Source organism: Phaethon aethereus, assembly GCF_964289735.1.
Source record: "Phaethon aethereus genome assembly, chromosome: 26".
NCBI classification, from domain to species: domain Eukaryota; kingdom Metazoa; phylum Chordata; class Aves; order Phaethontiformes; family Phaethontidae; genus Phaethon; species Phaethon aethereus.
In genome coordinates, this window is record NC_138602.1 from 5,862,827 (window position 1) to 5,871,876 (window position 9,050).

Below are 9,050 nucleotides of genomic sequence, written 5' to 3' on the forward strand. Positions count from 1 at the left end.
GAAGGGAGGGGAGGGTGGCACATAGGGATGGATTTATCGGGCTGGCAAACCACGCCAAGTGAAGAGCAAACTCCTCGGGAAGTCTGAGGTTGCCTGCGCTGAGTGTGTGTGTTATCCCTGTCAAATTATCCAGCCTTATGAGTACAAATCCTCACAAGCACGGGGAGGGAGGACAGCTGCTGGGCTTGCAGTACTTTTTTGGAAAGGATTAAAGCAATCCAGAGCTCTTCTCTGTTCCCTGATTACCTTTAAAAGCAGTCTTGGCCGTCAGCAGCTGGTGTGAGTAAAGGGTGCGCAGGCAGGCTTTTCTCCGGTGGTGCCTGATGCCACAGCGCTGGAAGCGAGAGCTTCTTGCACCCTGCCTGCTTTGTGCCTGGCTTGGGGTGCGGGAGATGCTCGAGCCTTTGTCTCTCCTGCAGCTTCAGCTGATGCTTTAGGGGGTGCGGGGGGGAAGGGGAGAAGCTTTCTGTGGTAAAGGAAAATAAATGGGGATGTGGAGCTGGATGCAGGACTCTGAGTGCCCTGGAAGGGTGGGGAATGGGCCACGGAGCAGTCCCATCGCCGACACACAGCTGCCTCCAGCACTGGAGCACTGTGGGCCTCTTTTTCAACTACATGCATTTTCATTATGATGTGTTTTTATAAAAATGTGTTTTTTAAATTAGATCATCCTTAAAGAATGTCTGTGTCAAGCCTGTTCTCTTACTCCATGGATGCTCCTGGCCTTGGAGTGGATGGGCTTAAGTGTTTAGGGTTTCCTTTTCCAAGGGAAAGGAGTCTGGAGCCCCTTGCGAGCAGGGAGGTTTGCTGGGCGTAGCGGGGAGCAGGGCAACTGTCAGGGCTGCCAAGCCCCTCTCCCAGTTGCACCGGGAAGGCTGAGCCTGACCAGGGTCCGTGGGACAGTGAAGGGCTGATGCATCTTCCCGTGGGAGGAAGCCCCAGCAGAGATGGGGCTGGCCAGGCACTCCTGCCCACACTGCCTGTAAAACACTGCTTTTGGGAGGTGGGAAGAGCTGTGGCCAGCACAGGGTCCCGGCTGTGTCCTGTCCCTGTGCTGCCTTCGCCCTGACCCTGGGAGCCTCCTGCGTTCCCGTGGCCAGACTCGGCGAGGGGGAAGGGAAGGCGGGGAGAAGCTCTTGGAAAAAGTGACGTTTTGTGCCTGCAGCTCCCTTGGCTCCTCCAGCAGCCGGAACTGAGGGAAGGCAGGGTGATGAGGGAGCATCGGCGCAGCCACCCTGCCTCCCTCCTGCCCCGGGAGGGGCTGGGCAGGGACAGGCAGTGGCCCTGGGCTGGCGAGCTGGGGGGGGCACGGGGCTCTGCGCCCTGCTGGGGAGCTGGGGGGGCACTGGATGGCAGCACCCTGGCCGTGCCCTAGCAGGACCAGGCTCAAGGGTCAGCCGGGGCTGTGTCCGTTCCACTGAGTTGCCCAGAGTGTCAGCAAACAGCCCTGCCCAGTTCTGGGGTCCAGGTCAAGACAGGGGCATCCCAGCTCTGCCCACAGTGCTTGGGGCCACTTGGGTCCTGCCTGCACCTTGCCAGAGGTGGGCAGAGCTGCTCATGTGTCACACGGAACCCTGGCTGGACCCCCAGAGCCCTGGCTCTTGGAAGCTCCCTTCGTCTGGGCACATCCTGGGCTCTGCAGGGTACCAAGGAGCACCCGGTGTGACCCCAGTCCCTCGGGGGGTGGGATGGCCGGTCCTGGGGTCAGCTCTGTCTCCAGGGCCTCCTGCCCACCCTTGGTCAGTGCAGCCTCGTCTGTCCTGGCCGGGAACGGCAGGCGCCCTGCACGCCCCGGGCTTGCTGCGTGGTGTCGATGTGCTTACGCAGTGTGGGTTACTCCAGTCTAGACAAGCCCTGACCAAAAATACCTTCCCTGCGTGGAGGGAACTCCCTCACCACACGCTGCTTTTCTGTTTTCCTTTGAGAGCTTTCTTCCCGCAAGCCCTTCCCCGGTCCCCCAGCAGGGTCCTTCCCCCTGTCCCAGCCCTCCGGGCTGGTTGTTTAATATCTGATGGTGTAAAACAAAGCTGGCGGGAAGTGCAAGGGCAGGGCGTCTCTGCTGCAGAGTTTGTAAAGGTCTGTAATGGAGCAGCAGTGTCTGGAGTTGGGGGCAGCGAGGCCCAGCCCAGGTTCGGGAGCTTGTCTGCTCAGTTTTCCTGTGTCCAGGCTGCGGTGCCCAGCAGCTGCCCCAGTTCCTGGCATTGCCTTGACAGCTCCTCTGTGCAGCGAGGAACGTGCCTGCTCCCTTCCCTTGAGATCTGATTTCGCCCCTTGGATGCATCTCTGGAAAAACCAGCTGGGCCACAATGCTGCAGTGTGCGGCTCCGAAGGGCAGGGCAGCCTGGTGCACGGCGGTGAGCTCGGCTGCTCCTTCCCCAGGTGGACGTGGCTGCCTGCCTGTTCACAGCCAAGGCCCTGTGCAGGAAAGAGGCTGAGACCCGACCAAATTCATGGCATGCCAAGCCATGAGTAACCTGCAGTTGGAGGGAGGTCCCAAGCTGTTTCTGGACACAGTGAGGGGCTGTGTGAGCTGCAGCCAGCCCGTGCCTTGCGTGTGCTCTTGGCCCCTCTCTGGAAGGATGGGGATTGCTGGCAGGGAGCTGCCCCATGGATGCCAGCAGGGCACTGGGGAAAGTGAAGCAGGTCCAGTTTCTGCTGCAAAGTCTGCAATCCCTCCCAGCTTTGCTAGCCCTGGTCATGGCTGAATGCCGTGGCATGCTGCCAGCGCTGCTCCAGCTCCGGGCCAGAGCTTGCTGCCCGTGACGGGACTGCCCTGGTCTGAGCACCGGGAGGGTCTGGGCTGGCATAGCAGGGCTGGTACCACTCTTGGGAGCTGAGGCTCGGGGAGCAGGGTCTGGTGGTGGGGTTAAGTGTTCCCCCACCAGCTTGTGTGCCTTGCTTTCCTCATTCGAGGCTTGAGGTTGTATCAAGCCCCGTGGGTCAGAGCTGGCAAGAGCTCTGTGCATCTTGCTCGGTGGTTCCCAGGCAGCTCCTCTTGCATTCAGGGTGAGTTGTGGCCCTGGGCATTGTGCTGGCTTGTGACTGGGGTGTCCAAACCCCTTTGCAGTGGGTGACTCAGGAGTTAGGGAGCCAGTCCTGGTTGTGCTTGGGCAGATCCAGCTGCAGGCTGAAGCCATGCAGCGTTGGCCCACGAGGCATGGCTGGGAACTGCTCTGAGAGCCATCCTGTTCCCCAGGGTCAGCAGCTCCATGCACCAAGTGCTCAGCCAAGACGCCTCCTTTCCAAAATAAGCTGCTTCTGGCAGCACTCAGCCAGGCTTTGGCTTCCAGCCCCGCTCCGGAGGGGGCCTGGGCTGCCTCCCCCAACCTGTGCCTCCTGGCTGCCTCCTGCCGTGCCACGCAGCATCCTCCCTCCCCTCTCCTTGGCACCTGGGACGACTCCTGCCAATTCAACAAGGCTTCGTCTGGGTTCGTTTGCCCTGGCCCCATCCCCAGGTTTCTTCCTGCTCTTGGCTTCTTTCCCCAGCTGATAGGGGCAAGAGGCAGGCGAAGGGGCTGAGCTTCCCGGTGCCCGCAGCACGCTTCCAGGAGCGGGCAGAGTCCTTGCCAGGAAGGATGTTACTCATCCCCTAAACATCCCCTTCCCTGGCCGGCAGCCGCGGGAGGAGGCTGCCACCAGACGAGCCTGTGGCTGGGGGGGTGCGAGGTGGCCCCTGCTCGGGGACGCACTGGGAGGGGACCGGTGCCCGCGGGTGAGGTGGGTCGCACCTTCGGGTGGGGATGTTTGCAGCTCCCTGCCGGAGCGCAGCCCGGGGGGAAGTGGCGCCGGGGGAGGCTGCCACGTCGTGCGGGCCTCTCTCTTCAGCGTGGCGAGGGCGAAGCTGCCAGGGCCCCCAGGCCGTGGCATCCGGGGGCGGCAGTGCTGCCTAGCGTGGCCCGCGGGCGCTGGGGGGCCCAGGGCGGTTGCGAGTGAGGCGCTGGTGCCTGGCCCGGCCGCCCCGAGCGGCCCATGCCCCCAGCAGCAGCCCCCGGCAGCAGCCCCCGCGTTCCCCGGGGAGCGGGAGCCGGCCCCGTCCCACCCCGCTGCCCCGCGGCGCCCGGTGCCCCACGCCGCCCCACGCTCACGCGCTGGGTCAGAGCCGCCGGACCCGCGGGGCACCGGCCGCACCGTGCTCAGCGCCGGGGCGCGGCGGCCGGCGGCAGAGGGCAGCAAGAGCCCGGCGGAGCCGCCCCGGCGGCCCCAGCCCTTCCGCCGCCCCGGCCGCCGCGCCCGGAGCCGCCGGTGCCCGCGGCGTCGGCTCCTCTCCCGGGCGCTGCCTGGGGAGGCCCGGGGCTGCCGGGCCCCTGGGGGGCACGGCCGAAGGAGCCCCCGGCAGCACCGCAGGGCCGCCGCCCCCGCCCCGGTGTCCCCCGCTCCCCCCTCGCACTGCCCGTCCCGTCCTGCCGGGACCCTGCACGGAGCCCGGGTGCTTCCTCCAGCCTCCCTTCTCCTTCTCCTTCTCCTTCTCCGATCCCATCAGTGCCGCCTCCCTCCACACCCTTTAATCGACCATTCCTATGAAATGCGCCCAGTGCCACAGACTCCTTTGATCTCACTGAGTAGGGAAGGAGGTGGCTACAGAAGAAATAGCAAAAGAAGGAGGAAACGAGAAGGGGAAAGCCCTCCCATGGGAGGCTGGTAAATGATGCCTCTTTCTCATTAGAGCAGCCAGGCAAGAGCCTGTCCGAAGCTGGTGCCCCATCCCACTGGAGCATGCAGGGTCCTCCTGCTTTTGGCCCTGGCACAGGGGTTGGAGCTGGCTGGGGATGCCCCTCGGCAGAGCAAGTGGCTGGGGCAGCAGGCACTGCCGGGAGCCCTCCCCACCACGTAACCCCAGCCCTGCTAGAGCTGCTCTGGCACGGAGGAGCTGGCAGCCAAGCCTGGAGAAGCAGCCAGAGGGTACGAGCAGCAGTTTGTTTTCCGCTGCTTGCCAGGAGCCGTGAGGAGATGTGGCGCTGCCAGGGACGTGCTCTCTGGAAGCACGGGGCTGCTGAGTGCCAGCTCTGTTGCAGGATGGCTGGCCCTTCCCCTCCGGCCCTGGCTCTTCCTCATCACCACTCACGCAACAGTGAATGAGGTGGGTATTCCTGTGGTCCTTTCCTTCCCTGCTCCTACCGTGACATTCCCACCAAACAGGAGCTGCCCTGCGAGGCCACCGCGAGCGGGACACCTGCAGGTGTCAGGGGCTGCAGGTCCCTCTCTGCCATGGCAGGGATCACCCTGCTGCCAGCCCGCCTCTGCCTCTCAGAGCTGCTGCGTGAGAGCTGGCTGCTGGACAAACGACCCACTCCAAAGCCTCGGACAAATGTTCAGCCTATGCCTCAGGATCTCCTTACCCCCGTCTGCCCCTCCAACGCTCTGCCCCATGCCTCTGGCCCCTACCCCGCTTGACCTCAGCTTCCCAAGGCACACAGACCCTGTGCATTGCAGGCTGTGGGAGGAGGGTGGTCCCTGCCCAGACCTGGCAGACCTGGGCCCCTCCGCGGCTGCAGGCCCAGGCAGCACCAGGCACCCGCTCAGCTGCAGCGGTTTCTCCCTTTCCTCCCTTCACAGATGTGCCCTGGGCCAAGCTGAGTGGTCCCTGGCAGGCATTCGGTTGCCTCTCGGCGCTGGTCCAGCCCTGCTGGCCCTGGCCCTCCCGCACTCGCTGAGCCATCCCTGCTCGCATGGCATGAGCCGGTCTGGCCCTGCCAAGCCTGCGCCTCTCCCCTGCCCACTCTGCCTCCACGCCGGGTGGCCGGCGCAGGCAGCCAGCAGTGATGGATGGTGTTGTCAGAGCCCCGGCACCCAGGCCCGGGACGGGATAGAGGGGCCGCTGTCTGGCTGGGAGCAGGCGAGGACAAGAGAGACGGCAGGGGCAGGGCAGGGGGTTCTGCCAGTGGCTTTGTTGTCTTCCTCGGCAGCGCTGCAATGGCGTTGTCCAGCTCTGCTGCCATCGTGCTCTCTCGTCTCACGTGGGGGAACGGTGCAGCTGGGGGGGGGGGCAGTTCCCCCCGTGACAGCCCAGCGCTACCTCGAGCACATCATCCCCCCCAGCACGCAGGGCCACGAGCCTGCCCTGGTCCCGCGCCCCGGCACGCCTGAGGGCTCCCCAAGCACCGCGCGGCGTGTGGGGTCTCTGCAGCCAGGGGAGAGGGACTCGAGGGGGCTGCAAGAAGGGGCTGCCTGAGAGGAAGGGCACCGGGGTCCTGCAGGGAGCCGCTCGTTGGGGTCTGTGTTCACCTCTGCTCCTTTGGCCTCTCTCACCCAGCCAGCCCCTCGGCCCCGTCTCAGCCCCCTCAGCCCCATGGGGTGATGCTGGGAAGCGGCAGGGCAGCAGGGCAGGGACTGGCAGGGCAGAGGGGATGGGGTTCCCAGGCTGGGGAGGGGGCTTGGGGTGGGGATGGTGTGTCAGTCCAGCACTCAACTGCTTTTTTTGCTGTTATTTTAGTATTTTTCCCTTTTACACTCTTGCTGCCTTAACACAACCTTGGCCAAATTATTTCCCCTCCCTTTGAGATTTATGGCCCTCTTCCAGAAATTATCTGTTCCGTCTACGAAAATAGACATCGTGCTGTTATTACATTTTAAAATACAATAAAGGCTGGGAGACCGCTCTTCTGCTGCTCTCCCTCCCCAGCCCCAGCACCCCCCTCCACAGAGGACAAACCCCACAGGTCTCTGGAGGCCAAGAGCGGGTGCAGTGAGGGCAGGGGCATCCCCAGACCTTTCCAGCTCCAGAGAGGGGATCTTCCTCCGTGGCTGCCCTTGGCAGAGCTGGATAGTGGGAGAACTCCCACCTAAGACCACAGCTGCTCTCAGAAAATGCTGGGACTGCTGGGGGGACAGATGAGGCGAAATGGCTTGGGCTTCCCGTGGGAGGGACTGGGGGTGGTCCCTGGCTCTGTGAAGCCAGCAGGACCTGGTTCATGGCTGGAAAACCCTGCTCACGGCCCAAGGGGACAGCGTAGTCCATCGCTCTGGGACTCCTGAGCCCTCTGGGCACATGCAGGGTGGCCTTTGCTCAGTCATACTCTATTTCAGTGGTTTTGTTGAGGTTACTATGATTGTTCTTTTCTACCAGGGTCTGGAGGCAACTTGTCATCCCTGAGGACAGGCTCTCGTTCCCCCACTGTGTACCCTGCCAGCACTGCCCCGCGGCACGTTAGGAACCGGCGTGAGCGGCCACACGCTCTGGTGCAATGGTAATGGGGAGCAGAGGCAAAAGTAAGTTCAAACCCACCTCCCCAGACACATCTCATCCAGAGCAGGTCTGCGATCACAGGGGCGTCCTGGAGATGCAAAATGGCTGCAAAATAAACCAAACATGAAAATCATATCAAACTTTGACATTTCAGTTGTTGCTGTTCCTCCCCATTAGGCCGTTTGTTTCCTGACTCGTGCATGCCTGTGTTTATGTGTGCGGCGGTGTCTCTGTGTATACATTTTGGGATAATTTGCGTTGTGTTGGATTTTTCCCCTCTTGTTGCAAATGCTGAGACTTGTGCTGTCCCTGCTCTAGGCAATCTGCAGATGTGAGCCCTTAAACACCGTCGCCCTTGGGTGCAGGAAGGCTGTGCAGATGCCACACTCAGGTAATTTAAGAGGCACGTTTAACAGCAAATTTTAATTCTGAGAGTGTCCAGGGCTGATGTCTCTCTGGACAAACACCATCTGGGCAAAGGAAAAGGGGCTGGGGAAGTGTCTGGGTTTGCTTTGCTTTCTGCTCAGAGTCCTCGCTTTGATCATCCTGGAAAGCCTGTGTCCGTGCGCTCTGGTGTGAGGATGGGTCCGTCCCACAGGCCGAGGGTGTCGCGGCCTTCCTGGACGGCGATGGGAGCAAGAGCAGGGAGCTGTGGTGGGGAGGAAAGGGGCTGGGCATGCTGGTGGATTAAGGTTAAACAGGAGCAGAGGCTGACCCCCTCGCAGCTGCTGCTCCTCCAATGTTTTATTTCCTGCTCTGCGTAAGCCCGGATTGACCTGCAGGCAGCAGAAAATGTCGAACAACAAATGATCTCCCTGAAAGGAGAAAAATACCAGAAAACCCACAAGAAAAAGCCAGTGGGCTGTATGGACCCCAGCCTGTTGGCAGGAAACACGGGGGCTCTAGGGAGGCGCTTGGGCCGCGCTGGGCAGGGGCACTGGGGCTGGTGTAGGGCCAGTGGGCTGGCAGCGTGGGGGTCCCTTTCCCCGGCTCAGGAATCCGCCCGTGCCTGAGATTTCCCAGGGGACACGGGCCCGCAGAGGAGCATCCCGCGGGGCCGCCGGGGCCGGGGAGAGCCGTCCCGCGGCGCCGGTGCTGGCGGGCAGCTGGGGGTCGGGATGCCACAGACCCGCAGCTGGGCCCGGCGGGTGCCAGACCCCTTTGCCGGCAGGCGGGGCGATGCGGGGGGGGTCCCTAACGTGGAGCGGGAAGGCCGGCGCCCCGAGCGGTCGGGGCAGGGGGTGCTGCCGCTCCCCGCCATCGCGTGGCGCAGGGAATTCTGGCTGGAGGCCGGCAGCCCCGGCGAGGATTTCGGGTCTCGTTTCGTTCCTTTTCTTGCTTAAAAAAGCAAAGGGTGGGGGTGGGTGGGCGACTTCTTGTGTTTAGTGTTTGCTAGAAAAAAGCCCCCCAAGCAGAGCGCGGCCTGGCCGCGGAGGGGTGGTGGCAGCGTGGGCGGCGCAGAGCTCGCGGCTCCGCTCTGCGGGAGAAGCTGCGGTGCCGGGGGTCCCGCCGCGGGGCTGGCAGGGGCCGCGCCCCGCCGGCCGGGGGTCCGCGCCCCGGCAGCGAGCCGAGCCCGCGGGGGGGGGCTGGGTGTGCCCCCGCCCGTCCGGCACCTCACGTGTCACCGGCCCCGCGCGGTTACCGGCCCCGCGCGGTTACCGGCCCCGCGCGGGTCACCGGCACCGCGCGGGTTAAGCGCCGCTCCCCGCCCGCGCCGCCTCTGCTTTGGCTGCTCGGCCTCCCAGATTGACACCTTCCGCGGCCGCCGGCCCGGCTGGCCAATGGGAAGGCAGCTCCGCGCGCCCCACGTGGGGCGAGCCGCTCCGGCGGCGCTGCCATTGGCTGGCGGCCGGGCCGATTGCCCGCA